The following is a 13,393-nucleotide window of genomic DNA, read 5'->3' as shown; positions in this document are numbered from 1 at the left end:
AAAGAAATGATTAAGTTCTGTGGTCAACCAAAGAGTAATGGGATCCCAGGAGTCCACCCTGGGTTATGCCCAAATAAAACAGGTCAGCACTTTATCTTCAACTGATGCTGAGTGTGTAGGGGCAGAGCATGTAACCTGGACATTAAGAGAGGCTGTTGGCTTCAGGAATGATGCTAGGAGACAACATGAATAGCAAGGACAGGCAGGACCAGGTGAATCTAGGAATCAAGCTCAAGAGTGATATCTTGTCCCACTAATGGGTCAAATAAATGTATGTAGTTTTTATTATTGTTGTTATTTTTTGGCATTTAAAGGTGTTGAATCTGGTGGTGACTGATACCTACAAATGCAAGTGTGGGTGAAAGGACTACTTTCTAAGCAGTTTTTTTAAGCTTGCGAGACAGTTTCCTGATTTCTTGTTTTAAGTGATGTTTTCAGAATTGATTCTTCTTATGACTCTTTCTCTTTGGTTTGTAGCCCAGCTTGTCTCCTATTTCTGACCTGGTGTGGGGCTATTGATAGTGGTACCATTTCCAAACTTCTTCACTAATTTGAAGCTGCCTTTGGACAGCCTGAGAATATCTGGGAAGCAGAGCATGGGGCCTGGATGAAGAGTGCTCTCTAAATTTTGGTTTTATTTGAGAAAAATGAGAATGAAAATACTACACTTCAAAGATTTCAAGGTATATTTTCACCCACACTCTAACATCTCTGAAATCAGAATGTATTTTAACAATTGCTGTAGCCTTACCAATAACTAGCAGCATTTTTCTTCTTTAGTGGCACATTAAAAACAGTGGTGCATTTGATGGCCAGTGGCCTCTTAGAGCAGTTAAAAAATTGAACCTTGAAATGACATTTGTAAATATAATTTGGGTATTTCTCTATCTCAAGAAATTATAACCCAAGAAAGCTGAAAACTAGTTAATTACCAGTTAATGTAGTGATAATTTTGTAATTATTGCCAAATACAGTGAACTAAAAAACATTCTGAAGCTGCATTCTGCCTTCGAGTTTTTTCCATTTACAAAGTCTTTAATGGATAGGGGAATTGAATAATGGCTGCATATGACCCAGGCATTTACCTTCTTGCCTATAAAGTAATTGAAAAGGAATTGCCTACATAGAGTTTATACAAGAAGAGGAATTGGAAATTGATAACTTATAACTGTTTATTTGAAAAATAGTATCTGATGGACACATGTTGTCTGGCCAGTGACACTGATATATTCTGAAGTAGGATTAATTTAGCATATTTTTTATTTTTATCAATACCATGTAAACATCTTTGCTTTTACTCTGTACTTGCCAAGAAACCTTCTGAATTAGCTTTCTGGGGGATTTATGCCCTTGAAGATCTATTGGATGTTTTATAAATGGGTAATCACTTTGGAATGTGGCTTAATATGAGCACAACAGACAAATATCCTAGCCTCTTTCTTCTTTACTGTTTGTATGGTCACTGTACTTTAGCCTGTCTTATAAAATTATTTCAAAATTCTACTTTCATAGAAACTCTTGATATTTCAGAGCCTTTTTTTGGAAGAGGCCTTCCCCTGGAAAGACTGATGTGACAGCTTGTCCAGTGAGGAAGGCAGCCCAGGATTAAGAGGTGAATCTGATAAGGGTAGCTTACCTCTTTCCTCTACACCCTATCTTTACTGGCAAGCACTGTTTCCACCAAAGCTCTTCTTGAGACCAGTGTATGTGGTGATTTCACAAGTATCTTAATCATTTCCAGCCTTGCTTATAAATTGTTTTATAATAAACACTCTTTGTACCTCATTATGCACTACACCAGGAACATGGTGTGCAGTTCTGGTCAGCAATCCTCAATGAAGACATGATTAAAGTGAAAGGTTCTAGGGGCATGGTTGGTTCAGTTGGTTGAGTGTCCGACTCTTGATTTCAGCTCAAGTCATGATCCCAGGGTTATGGGATTGAGCCTGCGTCAGGCTCCTCACTGAGCCTGGAGTCTGCTTAAGATTATCTCTTTCTCTCTCCCACTGCTCTTCTCCCCGACTTGCACTCTCTAGATGGATAGATAGATAGATAGATAGACAGACAGACAGATAAAGTGAGAGGGTCCAGAGAAAGTTAGCTAATATGGGCAAAAGAATATATTTCTACATTGATTCATTGACTTAAATTGGTGTATTCACTAATTAAATATTTTTATGAGTGTAGCATAAAGAGAAAAGGGCTCTAATTATAAAGGAAGGAGGCTGTAAAAGGAGATATGGTTAACATCTATAAAACTGTGAAAGCTATGCTCTCTTATTTATTGAATCCTGGTATACTAGAACTCACAGCATTCTCAGAAGCTTAAAAGAGGTCTAAAATGAATAGAAACTTGTGGAATGCATTATCCAGGATGTGGTGCAGATTGAAAATATAAATAGATTTATTAAAAGTTTACATAAGTTCACCAGTAATGGGTTAGGGAAATGATAACATTTGGGGGCATGTTCACAACTCTTGAAGGAGATCAGACATACTCTTCCATCAAATGTGCCTCGGTATGCCCATCAAAGAAGGATTATTGTGGTGAATGGGTCGTGAGCAGGATATATATTGGAGTCTGGTTAGGCAGATAAGACAAGCGCCAAAATGTGGAAAAAACTGGACTCGCCAAATTATCCAAGTTCAAAGCCATGTAAATAAAATAACTGCCTGTGAATTCCTGGGGCATTGGTGATGGGATGCTTCTTAAAGAGTGTACTTTGTATTTGAAGCATCTGATCTTTGTTATCAGAGGAGCAAACAATAAGGTGCATATGTTGGACACAATCAGAATTAGGGGTCATGTAACCTTTCTGTTTCATAGACCACCATGTTGCTTGTGTCAAATTGTTTTTGTGCAGAGAACCATGGTTTTGTCTGCAATTAATGCATAATAAATGAGACCCAGCCATATATATATAAAAAAAGAAATAAAAGTTTCCTTTAAGCTATATCCTTTTAAAATGTTCCTGGAAGAGGGCCTCTATTCTTTTATTTAAAACAAAACTGGAAATGTGGTAGAAATATTTTTGTAGTAATTTTTTTTTTACAAATAAGTTTTATTGGCATTCTTTGTTGTCTCTCCCAGTATGAATTAGTTCCTTACATGATTTACTTCTGTTTTCAACGAAGAAGGCTGAAACTAATTTAAATTAAAATAGCCTGCAGTTCTATTAGGATGCATGTGGTACTGTTTCTCACCTTCTATCTTCACTGATGATAATAATATATTTTTTCTTTCACAAATTTTCTGGCATGTTTTAAAAGGACATCTCCACATGTGTTCATAAGCACATATTTGTACACACACAAGGGACAGAGGCACTCACAAATTGTGAGGGCATAATCTTTTATTGCCACAGATTCTCTATAATGCATCACAACCAAGTAATGCTCTCAACATTTTATCTAATGAGGTGGTGGATACAGATGGGTGCTCTTGAAAACCATGTCCCTGATTCTGAAAAAGAATCAACTAATATGATTGTATTTTTAAGTATCATAAGTAGTAATAAGAGACGTACCTTAAGGTTTTTTTGGGTTTTTTTGTTGTTGTTGTTGTTGTTTTTTTAAAGAAGACTTGAATTGTTGTATTTAGTTCCTAATGGTTTGGAAGTCTCAAGAATTATAAGAAAATGTAAGATTATGCTTCCAGATCTTTTTCTGCCATAAAATTTCTTCATGGCCTTCTTATGTCTTTTATTCTTAGGTCTTTTACATGGGATGTACATTTTAGGTGTCAATAAAAAGTCAATGCCTATGCAATACATTTTTTCAGTTGAGGACCACCTTTTTGTAACTAAACAGGCAAATAAATTACACTGAATATGAACATCTGGAAGCATTTTTTCCAGGCAAGTTACTAAATTGGTTTAAATCAATTAACACAATTAAGTTACATTTAAATTTTGATACTAAATGATTTCAGTATAGCTATATGATGCAGTCATACAAAATGTAGTAATATGAAAGAATGCTCTCAAAACTGAGAGAGCAGAATATACAGTTGACCTTTGAACAACACAGGTTTGAACTACTCAGATCCACTTATGTCTGAATTTTTTTGATAAATATAGTACAGTACTGTAAATGTATTTTCTCTTCTTTATGATTTTCTTAATAACATTTTCTTTTTCCTAGCTTACTTTACTGTAAGAACATAGTACAGGGGTACCTGGGTGGCTCAGTTGGTTGAGTGACTCTTGATTTCGGCTCAGATCATGATCTCACGGTTTTGGGAGTTCGAGCCCTGCATCAAGCTCTGTGCTAGCAGCTTGGAGTCTGCTTGGGATTCATTCTCTCTCTCTCTCTCTCTCTCTCTCTCTCTCTCTTTCTTCCTCTTCCTCTGCCCCTCCCCAACTTGCACTATCTCTGTCCCTGTCAAAATAAATAAATAAACTTAAGAGAGAAAATAGTACATAATACATATACAAAATATCTGCTAATTGACTGTTCATGTTATTGGTGAGGTTTTCCAATCAACAGTGGGCTATTATTAGTTAAGATTTGAGAAATAAAAAGTTATACATGGATTTTTGACTGTATGCAAGGGTTGACACTTCTATTCCTTGTGTTGTTCAAGGCTCAACTCTATAACACTTACTAAAACATTCATTTAATGAAAATCTACTGCAAGTAAATCATACCTTAATTTCTTATAGTGCTTTTTTAGTTTAAGAAACACTTTACTACACATTATTTCATTTGGCCCACAGAGAACTCTGTGAATTATCTCTCCTACATTATAAACAAAGAAAGCAGTTTCTTTTTAAAATTTTTTTTTAACGTTTATTTATGAGACAGAGAGAGACAGAGCATGAACGGGGGAGGGGCAGAGAGAGAGGGAGACACAGAATCGGAAGCAGGCTCCAGGCTCTGAGCCGTCAGCCCAGAGCCTGACACGGGGCTCGAACTCACGGACTGCGAGATCGTGACCTGAGCTGAAGTCGGACGCTTAACCGACTGAGCCACCCAGGTGCCCCAAGAAAGCATTTTCAAAGAAAGCATGACCAAAAAAATGTCTCCCCTTCCTTAGGCTTCTCTCCTCTATTCCAATTACCACACGGCTATCAGAGTGACCTTTCTCCTGTGGAAAATCCTTTGAGGACTCCCCATTGCCGGTATGTTCATGTCTACAATGTGGTGACTTATGAGCCCTTTATACTCCTGTGCCTACCCATGTTCAAACTCAGGGGCTGGAGATTTCTTCTGTAAGGCACCAAATAGCAAATATTTTAAATTTATATGCCAAAACTACTTAACTATTGCTATAGCATGCAAGCAGTTATAGGTGATATTTAAACAAATGAGAATGACTGTGTTCCACTAGGACTTTATTTTCAAAAACAGGTGGTCAGCCAGATTTGGCCTGCATGTCAGTTTGCCAACCACTAGTTATATATAGTCTTTTAGAATGTGGGAAGAAACTGTCAGAAGTCCTATTCATATATTTTTAATCCCATCCTTCTTTAATTTTAATTATATTTAACTATATTTCATATCATTTATAATTATATTCACTATGCTTTACATGTATTCCGAGCACATACTTAGTTTAATTTTTTACTGATAGGATTTGTATTTGATAAAGTTGAGAGATTAACTCTCTGCTCCACCAACCCACACCCAAGCTTCTGGTAATTCTCTAGACATACCAGACTATTTCCTGCTTCTGTGCCTTTGTTCATGCTTTCCTTTCATGTATTTAGCACTCCTTTTGCTTGTTATTCCTTCTTCCATCTCAGACCTTCCTCTCTCAGATTGCTTTCCTCAGATTGTATGTCCTTTTGAAATTTTTTTAGTTAGGGTCTACTGGAAGAAAAATCTCTTTCTTTGCCTCAAAACATCTTTATAACAAAGATACTTTGGCTGGGTATAGAATTCTAGGCTGCCATTTTTCTCTCAGCACATTGAAATTGTAATTCCACTGTCTTTTGGCTTTCATTGTTGTTTTTGTCAGCTGTCAAACTGCTGCTATGCAAGTAATCTGTCCTTTTTTTTCCTCTAGCTTTTTTCATTTGTCTTTGGTGTAATGCAGTTTTACTATACTGTTTCTTTATGTGCATTTCATTTTATTTGCCTGCTGAAGATTCATTGTGATTTATGAATTTGTTTTGGTGTCTTTTTTTCAGTTCTAAAAAAATGTTAGTCATTACTTCAGATTTTGTCCCTGTTCCTGCCTCATTATTTTTCTCCTCTTCTCCTCGAACTCTAATTAAACATAGTTAGCCTTCATTCTTCAGCTTATATATTCTAACCTCTCTTCTATATTTCCATATTTCTCCACTATGCTGCATTATGAATAATTTCTTCTTCCCTATTTTCTAGCGTACTAGTTTTACCCTCATCTATGTCTAGATTGATGTTGAATCCGTTCATTGAGGTTATCTTTTAGCCTTTCTATTTGGAAATAACTTCAAACATTTAGAACTTATGGATAAGTTGCAAAAATAAAAACAGTACAAAGAATACTTGTATACTCTTTGCCCGGATATACCTATTACCAAAATTGCACTCCATCTGCTTTATCATTTGTGCTCTCTCCCTTTCTATGTATAACTTTATATACTTACATAAATTGTATGTAGTAATTTATATATATGTGTGTGTGTGTGTAGTATATATACATATACATATACATATACATATACATATACATATACATATACATATACATATATTACACACACACACACACACACATATATATTTGTATATATGTAAATAACTTTTTTCTGAAGATTTTGTGGGTAAATGATGTACATCATGGTCCTTTACCCCTGAGTACTTTAGTGTTTATTTCTGAAGAATAAGGTTATTTTCATGTAATTACAGGAAAGTTATCAATTTCAATAAATTTTTATGGGATGAATTTAAATCTAACAATTAGAAAGTATTGGTACTGTGCTTTTATCTAATATCCTGCCAAATTCAATTTTTCTGTTGACTCAGTAATGTCTTTTATAGCATTTTTTTCTCCTCCAGTACAGTATCTACATTTAGTTGTCATGTCTCATAAAACTCTTTTAATCTGGAACACTTCTATAGTTTTCTTTGTTTATTTATTACCTATACATCCTGGAAGACCATAGCCTTCATACTCGACTTTTAAAATTAGAATATTCCTAACTTGGGGTCTGATGTTTCCTCATGATTAGATCCAACTTACACATTCTTGGCAGAATTCTGCATCAATGATGCTGTTTCCTTCTTAGAGTATCACATCTGGAGGTGGTGATATTAATTTTGATCAATCAATTTATCCAATTTCTCTTCTGTTTAATTACTTTTTTTTCTTCTCTTGCAACTAACAAGCAAGTTTATGGAGTAACACTTTAAGTCATACAAATTTCTTTCTCCTGGGAGGGGGAAATGGGGAATTTGTCAGTTGGTATAAAGTTTCAGTTACTTAAGATGAGTAAGTTCTAAAGATCCGCTGTACCACATCGTGCCTACAGCTAACAATATTGTATTGTAAACTTAAAATTTTGTGAAGAGGGTAAATCTCATGTTAAGTGTTTTTGCCTCAATAAAAAATATTCTATGTATATAGAAGATAACAAAATCAGGTAAAATAGGTTAACTGTACATGCAAAAACAAATAGACAAAGACAATAAACTCAAATTTCCTGCTTCTCATAAAATTGTCCCCCTAGATTTGTCATTCAGTGATGATTCCTGTCTGCTCTAATCTTTACTATAATTGTTGCAAAAACTATTTGTTTAAAATTAATTTCATTTTTCAATTTCAGAAGATCTATTTGATTCCTTTTCAAATTTGCTAAGGGTACATTTTGATATTTTCCTTTTCCTTTTAAATTTTATCCCATTTTTTTCTTTATTTCTTTAAATATGCTAAGAATAACTGTTTTATAATATATGTCTAATGATTTGATATCTTAAGCCTTTGAAGATCTTCTGCATTTCACTGTTTCTGCTGGTTCTTGCTTCATGGTACCTTTTTTCCAGTGATGTGAATTTGGTCTTCAGATTCACTCAAAGGCCATTTATAGTTACAGTTTCTCAGGGACTATTCCTGCTAATCTGCTCAGAAAATGACACATTTTCTTACAGTCCTGTGGGGTGGGTAGAGGATAGGATAGAGTGAGTTTACTTTTAGATCACCCTTTCTCTGAGTCTGTTGCCCTTTGGAGAAAGAGTTTAATGTAGGAATCTTTTCAATTTGTCTTCCCACCTTACAGGACCTGAGCTTTAATTTTGTTTTCTCTCACCCTGAGAAGTCTACAAATGAAAACTCAAAGTTACCTAACAGACAGATGTCCTGGAACAAAAACAATTGCAGAGCCCTGCTCACCTCCCTAAGCTACTGCTTCACTTAGATTTTAGCCTCGTTGTTCCATAATTTCTTCTCAGTTTTTTAATGTTTTTAAGATGTTTTTGTACATTATCCAGTATTGTTGTTTGCATTGAGAAGAGTAGTCTGAATAACCTGGGCTTCCATATTCCCGCATGCTATAATCTCTACATTTAGTGTTTTTCTCTACCTGCTCTGTCTCTCAAATACCCACTTAGCTTTCATATCTCAGTTCAAGTGTCACTTCCTCTATGAAGACTTTCCTGAACAAATCCCTCCCCCAAGGTACAATAGGTTATTCTCTTTTTCTAGTTTTCCCCAGTAAATATATTGTTTGTTACATGGTTGGCTTGTTTTGTGTTTCTGTCTCTCTCTTCCAAAAAGACCATAAGTTCCTGGAGAGTAGATACCATACCTTACTCATTTTTTGTATCCTTAGGACCCAGTATTATGGATGGTATGTAATAGGCCCATAACAGATGTTTGTCAGATGAAAGAATGAAAACAGATCCAACTTTCCAATGGACTGTACTCTTTGAGAGCTGATGTGTCTTATTTGCCTTTGTGTTTTCAGTGCTTAGTGCAGTGGCTGCCATGTGGTAGTAGTCTAATAACTATTTGTTCTTGATGGAACTTTCTTGTCAACATGGAATTGAGCTAGGCTAAGGGACAGAGTGACTAGTGCAGTATATAGGTCAGGGGACACACCAGATTAATTCACAGAATGGGGTGTTGGTGATGGTAGTAGCAATGGTGGTAGAATTACTGTGAGTCCTGAAGGGATGCTCTCTGGTTTGCCTAGCCAAACAGAAGCAAATTTGGAATTTGGGGGATTTATCATTCACAGCTGTTCCAAGACATAGGCTAGAAAGGAGGATCCAGATAAAAGGAATAATTGAACCAGCTGCAGCATTAGAAAAGGTGTATGGTAACACTCAGTGGTAAAATTGGAGGTGTTTCAGGAAAGGTCTTCTTTAGTTTGCATTCTGGTCATAAGATTTGATTGTTGTGTGGGACCGTTGTGTACTTTGAGCAATACTTAACGCTGCTCTTTAGGGCAAATGAACTTCTTTTGGGTTAGCTATTACAACGAGGACTAAATCTTTTGGACAGAGGTTTTACTTCCACCAGGTAGGCTTTTAAGACTTCAGAATTTGGCTGCTTCTTGCTTTACTCACCTGACTTCCCCTTTTCAATAAGTGCCAATCAAGTTGAAGTGTCCCCAAATTCACAGTAATTGCTGCTCTTGGGTCTCCCTCCAAAACACGTCCCCCAATTTGTGCTTTTGTTGTAATGTTTCAGGTTGTAATGATTCCAGTATGCCTTTTGCTGTGTCTACTCAGGGTTCAAGGCCCAACTACAATTCCACCTCTGCTAAGATATCTTCTCTATTACTCTAGGCCATTGACCAAACTCCATAGATTATCTGAACCCTCAACATTGTGCATTTAATTATATTCAATTTTGGCATGCTCCTTAATTATTTTCTAAGGGTTACTTCTCTGTCCCAGTATTGACTGTTGGCTTCCTAAAGACTATTGTGTTCACCCTGGTGGGCCATTGATCTAGTTGTGGTACTGGTTATACACTTAAGAAATACTTGTCGACTTGCTGAGTCTAGACAGAGAGCATCCCCACACCTCATAAATCATCCTTTTCCAAATGTGATAAAATCTCAGAGAATTCTAGAAGTTGGATTAAATTAGGGTCCTTTTGTTTTGTTTTGTAATCTTTGTTTTATACACGTATGAGAGGAGATCATGTGGTTTGCCCAACTTCAGGCATTTAGAGATTTAAGTCTGGGAGTGGCCCAGCCAGAAATACAATCTAAGCATGATGGCTGCAGTTTAGGATTTATTCTTCTCATGACTCTTCTGCAAGAACAGAGGCACAGCATCATTTACCCTATACTAGGTAATGTACCATGGGGATGTGGTGTTGGTTTCCTTTCCTGACTTCCAATGCCTATAGAATTTGGTTTAAATCAACACATTGGTGTAAGTTATACCAATTGGATTTGTTTAATCCATATGTAGTTAAAACTAAAGAATCACCAAAACAAAGTATTTCATTACTTCTGTTCTGTTTATAGGTTCTTTTCAGTGTTTTATTTAGACTGTCACAGCTACTCTGTACATAGGAAAGCCTATCAGTGGATTATTGTACATCGGGTTTCTACAGGGGGGCCATGCTGTTCGGACCATTTTCCCATGGAAAGGTCTGCCAGCCCTTGCAGTGCCCTGGTGCTTTAAGTCTTCTTTTGGAGGTGGCCTTCCCTTAGGCGGTCATTCTGAAGAGCCTTTCAAGAACCTGAAATGTTGCCATTGGAGCGTTTCCCAGAAGGAAATTGAACCACAATTTTTTGAAGTGCAGAGAACTCTCTACCAGGAGTATGTCATGTGTCTAGACATATTCTGATGTGTTTTTCATTACAATAATGCAATAACATGGGCTACACCAAATGCTAGGCTAAATTCATGAAGACTGTTTTCTTGTCCATGTCTTTCACTACATTCAGTGACAAGGACACTCAGAACTATGAGCTACCTATGTGTAGCATCTGCTGTGTTTTCTTTTCCTTCTAATCTCTTTATACTTAATTTTTTCTTTCCATATTTTATTTTTGTTCCTCGCTTTTCTGAGTAGAAAAATAGTGTTTATCAATTCTACTATATTTCTCAGCTGATTAGAGAGAAAAAAAAGTCCCGAGCTGACTAATAGAGAGCCAGGGAATTACAAATAAATCAGCAGTTACATAAGGGAGGGAATGAAATTTAACTAAGGAAATTGGGATCTCTGCTGCCATGAAGAAAATAAATGAGACAATGTAGAATCATTATAAGAAGACTGGGTGGTCTACAAGAAAGAGGGCAGATTGTACAAACTGACATTTGAGGAATCAGCCCAAATGTTGTTGCTTGGGACGGGTGCTGTTCATTGGTGTCATAGCAAAATGTGCTTTATTTGTGGAACAGTTGAGGAGCCCTGGCAGACAGGAGAGACTCTGAAATATAGGAGGGCTTAACCTCCTTGTCTCTGAGGTGTGCTTCCTATTTAGAATGGAAAGTTCAGGGGCCCTTATCATTAGAAGCTCCCTGGAATCCCAGCTGGACTGTCTTTGTTCCAGCAGGGATCAGAGCACACCTGCAGAGAAGAGGGCTTTCTCTTTCCAGCCGCCTGCATTCACTTCCTTGAGTGTACCGTGGTTCCAAGGATGGCCACCACCCACTACCAGCTTCAGTGAGAAGCTACAGTAAGAAGTAATGGCTCTAGTAGGCAAAACTCCTGCATTAGGCTGCTCTTTGTGGTTTTGTTTTCTGGTACCATTGTCTTAACCCACTGAACTTCCTGGTTTCTGGGCTCTCTCCTGCTTTCACCTCCAGAATCCTTTGCTTTTCCTCACCTTGTCTAACTTGCTGAATTCTACTCTCTGTTTTTACTTCTGACCACAAGTAATCATGTTTGCCCATGTAATTGTTTCCTGTTTTCTAAATGTTGGGGAACTTGAAGCCTGTCTTCCAAGGCTGCAAACTGGTGGGTCGTGGGCCAAATCTGACCTGCAGCTATGTTTTGCTTGCCACATCTAGGGTTTATTTACATTGTGTGTGTGCTTTTAACTGAATCAATTGCTAATATTTTAAAAATTGGAAGATTTCACATTAAAGTCTGGATTTCTGATGTCCCGTGAAAAATTGAGATTTGGCAACCAATGCCTGGAACAGTGTTATCAGTCTCTCTTTTTAGTTCTTTGTAGTTTGCACCATGTCCTATTTTTTCTCATGGTTATTATTTTTAAAAATATGTAGTAGAGTTAAGAGAGAAATGAAGTATTACTTTTATCCCAGTATTTGTAAATGTTTTCCTAACAAGATATCCTTCAGTCCCATTAGCTGCCTGATCCCCTTCAAAGCACTTCAGTTTATAACTAATACTTAGACCTCGCTGGTATGGCTCTTGCTAGGTGTTGCCCAAATTTGGATCCAGACTGTTTCTTGGTGCTCCTCTAGTTTTTATACCCACTCCACCAATGTCCTCTCCTGGCCATCTCAGACTAGCTAATGGCCATAGCTTGGGATGGCAGTATTAGAAGATGGCATTTCAGATGCCGGATTGCATCTACACAGGACCATATTTGTACTTGTCTATTCTATGAAGAATTCCATAATAGAAGATGATGCTTGCAGGTGTGCCTTTGTGGTCATTTTCTCCCAGTAGTGAACACAAAAAAATCTATTCCTCACGTTTTGTTTTTTCGCTTGTTTGCTTGCTTGTTTGTTTCAGTTAATCTCTCCCAAATGGAATTATCGCTATTTTTAAAAGTACAGTTCTACTTTATATAACTCCATGTGTTATCTGGAGGCCCACTCTAGAAACAACATGCTTTTTCTCAGAAGGAGAGGGAGAATAATCTGAGGATATATGTCACAGTAAGATATTAACATATTAACATAACATTAAAAGTAACATATTAAAAGGTGCTATCTCATGATAATTAACCAATGCATAGTAGTTGATAGTACAGACTCTGGAGCCAGACTCTTTGGATTCATGTTCTTACTCTTTCACTGTCTAGTTGAATGTAACCACAGACAAGTTACTGAAACTTTGGACTCGTGTTTCTTCATCTATAAAATGCTGATAGTGACATTTAATACTTCATGCAGTTGGTATAAGGGTTAAAGCTGTTATTTATAAAGTGCCTGCCACTTAGTGAATACTCTGTAAATGTTGGCTATTACTGCTGTTTCAGGGTCTCCTATGTGGTAGGCTCTTGTGTTAGGTACACAGATAAATAAGACATGATTCTTACCCTGAAGAAATTCATGAATTAACATATGAGAAGATAATTATAATAGTATGAGCATAACCACAGATGCAGTCAAGTTAGAATAGTGACCAGGGTGGAAGGGGCTCTTATCTGGAGAGATAATGGAAAGCTTCAAGGAAATGTTTAACCTTTTTGGAGAGAAGACTGCTTGAGACAATAATTTGAAGGAGAGGTAAGGGGTCACCGCTAGTTCAGGTACCATTCACATTTATCTGATCCAAGAGTGTAAGACCAAGCAAGACTCTCAG

General features: G+C 36.8%; 1 protein-coding gene and 1 long non-coding RNA gene across 8 annotated transcripts in view; both read left to right on the top strand.

Moving 5' to 3' along the window:
- SLC25A21 (solute carrier family 25 member 21) overlaps window positions 1-13,393 on the top strand; it is a 480,180-nt gene that overhangs the window by 86,807 nt on the left and 379,980 nt on the right. The window lies entirely within an intron of this gene.
- Window positions 1-13,393, top strand: part of LOC122239588 — a 150,637-nt gene that overhangs the window by 76,980 nt on the left and 60,264 nt on the right. For 5 of the 7 annotated variants that reach the window (XR_006218810.1, XR_006218808.1, XR_006218813.1 and 2 more), the window contains 2 exons: window positions 478-683; window positions 1,531-1,612. This is a non-coding gene — a long non-coding RNA (uncharacterized LOC122239588). Of the gene's footprint in view, window positions 1-477; window positions 684-1,512; window positions 1,613-5,076; window positions 5,124-13,393 lie in introns of all 7 variants that reach the window. The other 2 variants (XR_006218811.1, XR_006218812.1) reach the window with 2 other exon arrangements.

The sequence above is a fragment of the Panthera tigris genome, chromosome B3 (assembly GCF_018350195.1).
Source record: "Panthera tigris isolate Pti1 chromosome B3, P.tigris_Pti1_mat1.1, whole genome shotgun sequence".
Taxonomy (NCBI): domain Eukaryota; kingdom Metazoa; phylum Chordata; class Mammalia; order Carnivora; family Felidae; genus Panthera; species Panthera tigris.
Note: the sequence above shows the minus strand (reverse complement) of the source record. Positions and strands in the feature narration are given on the sequence as shown.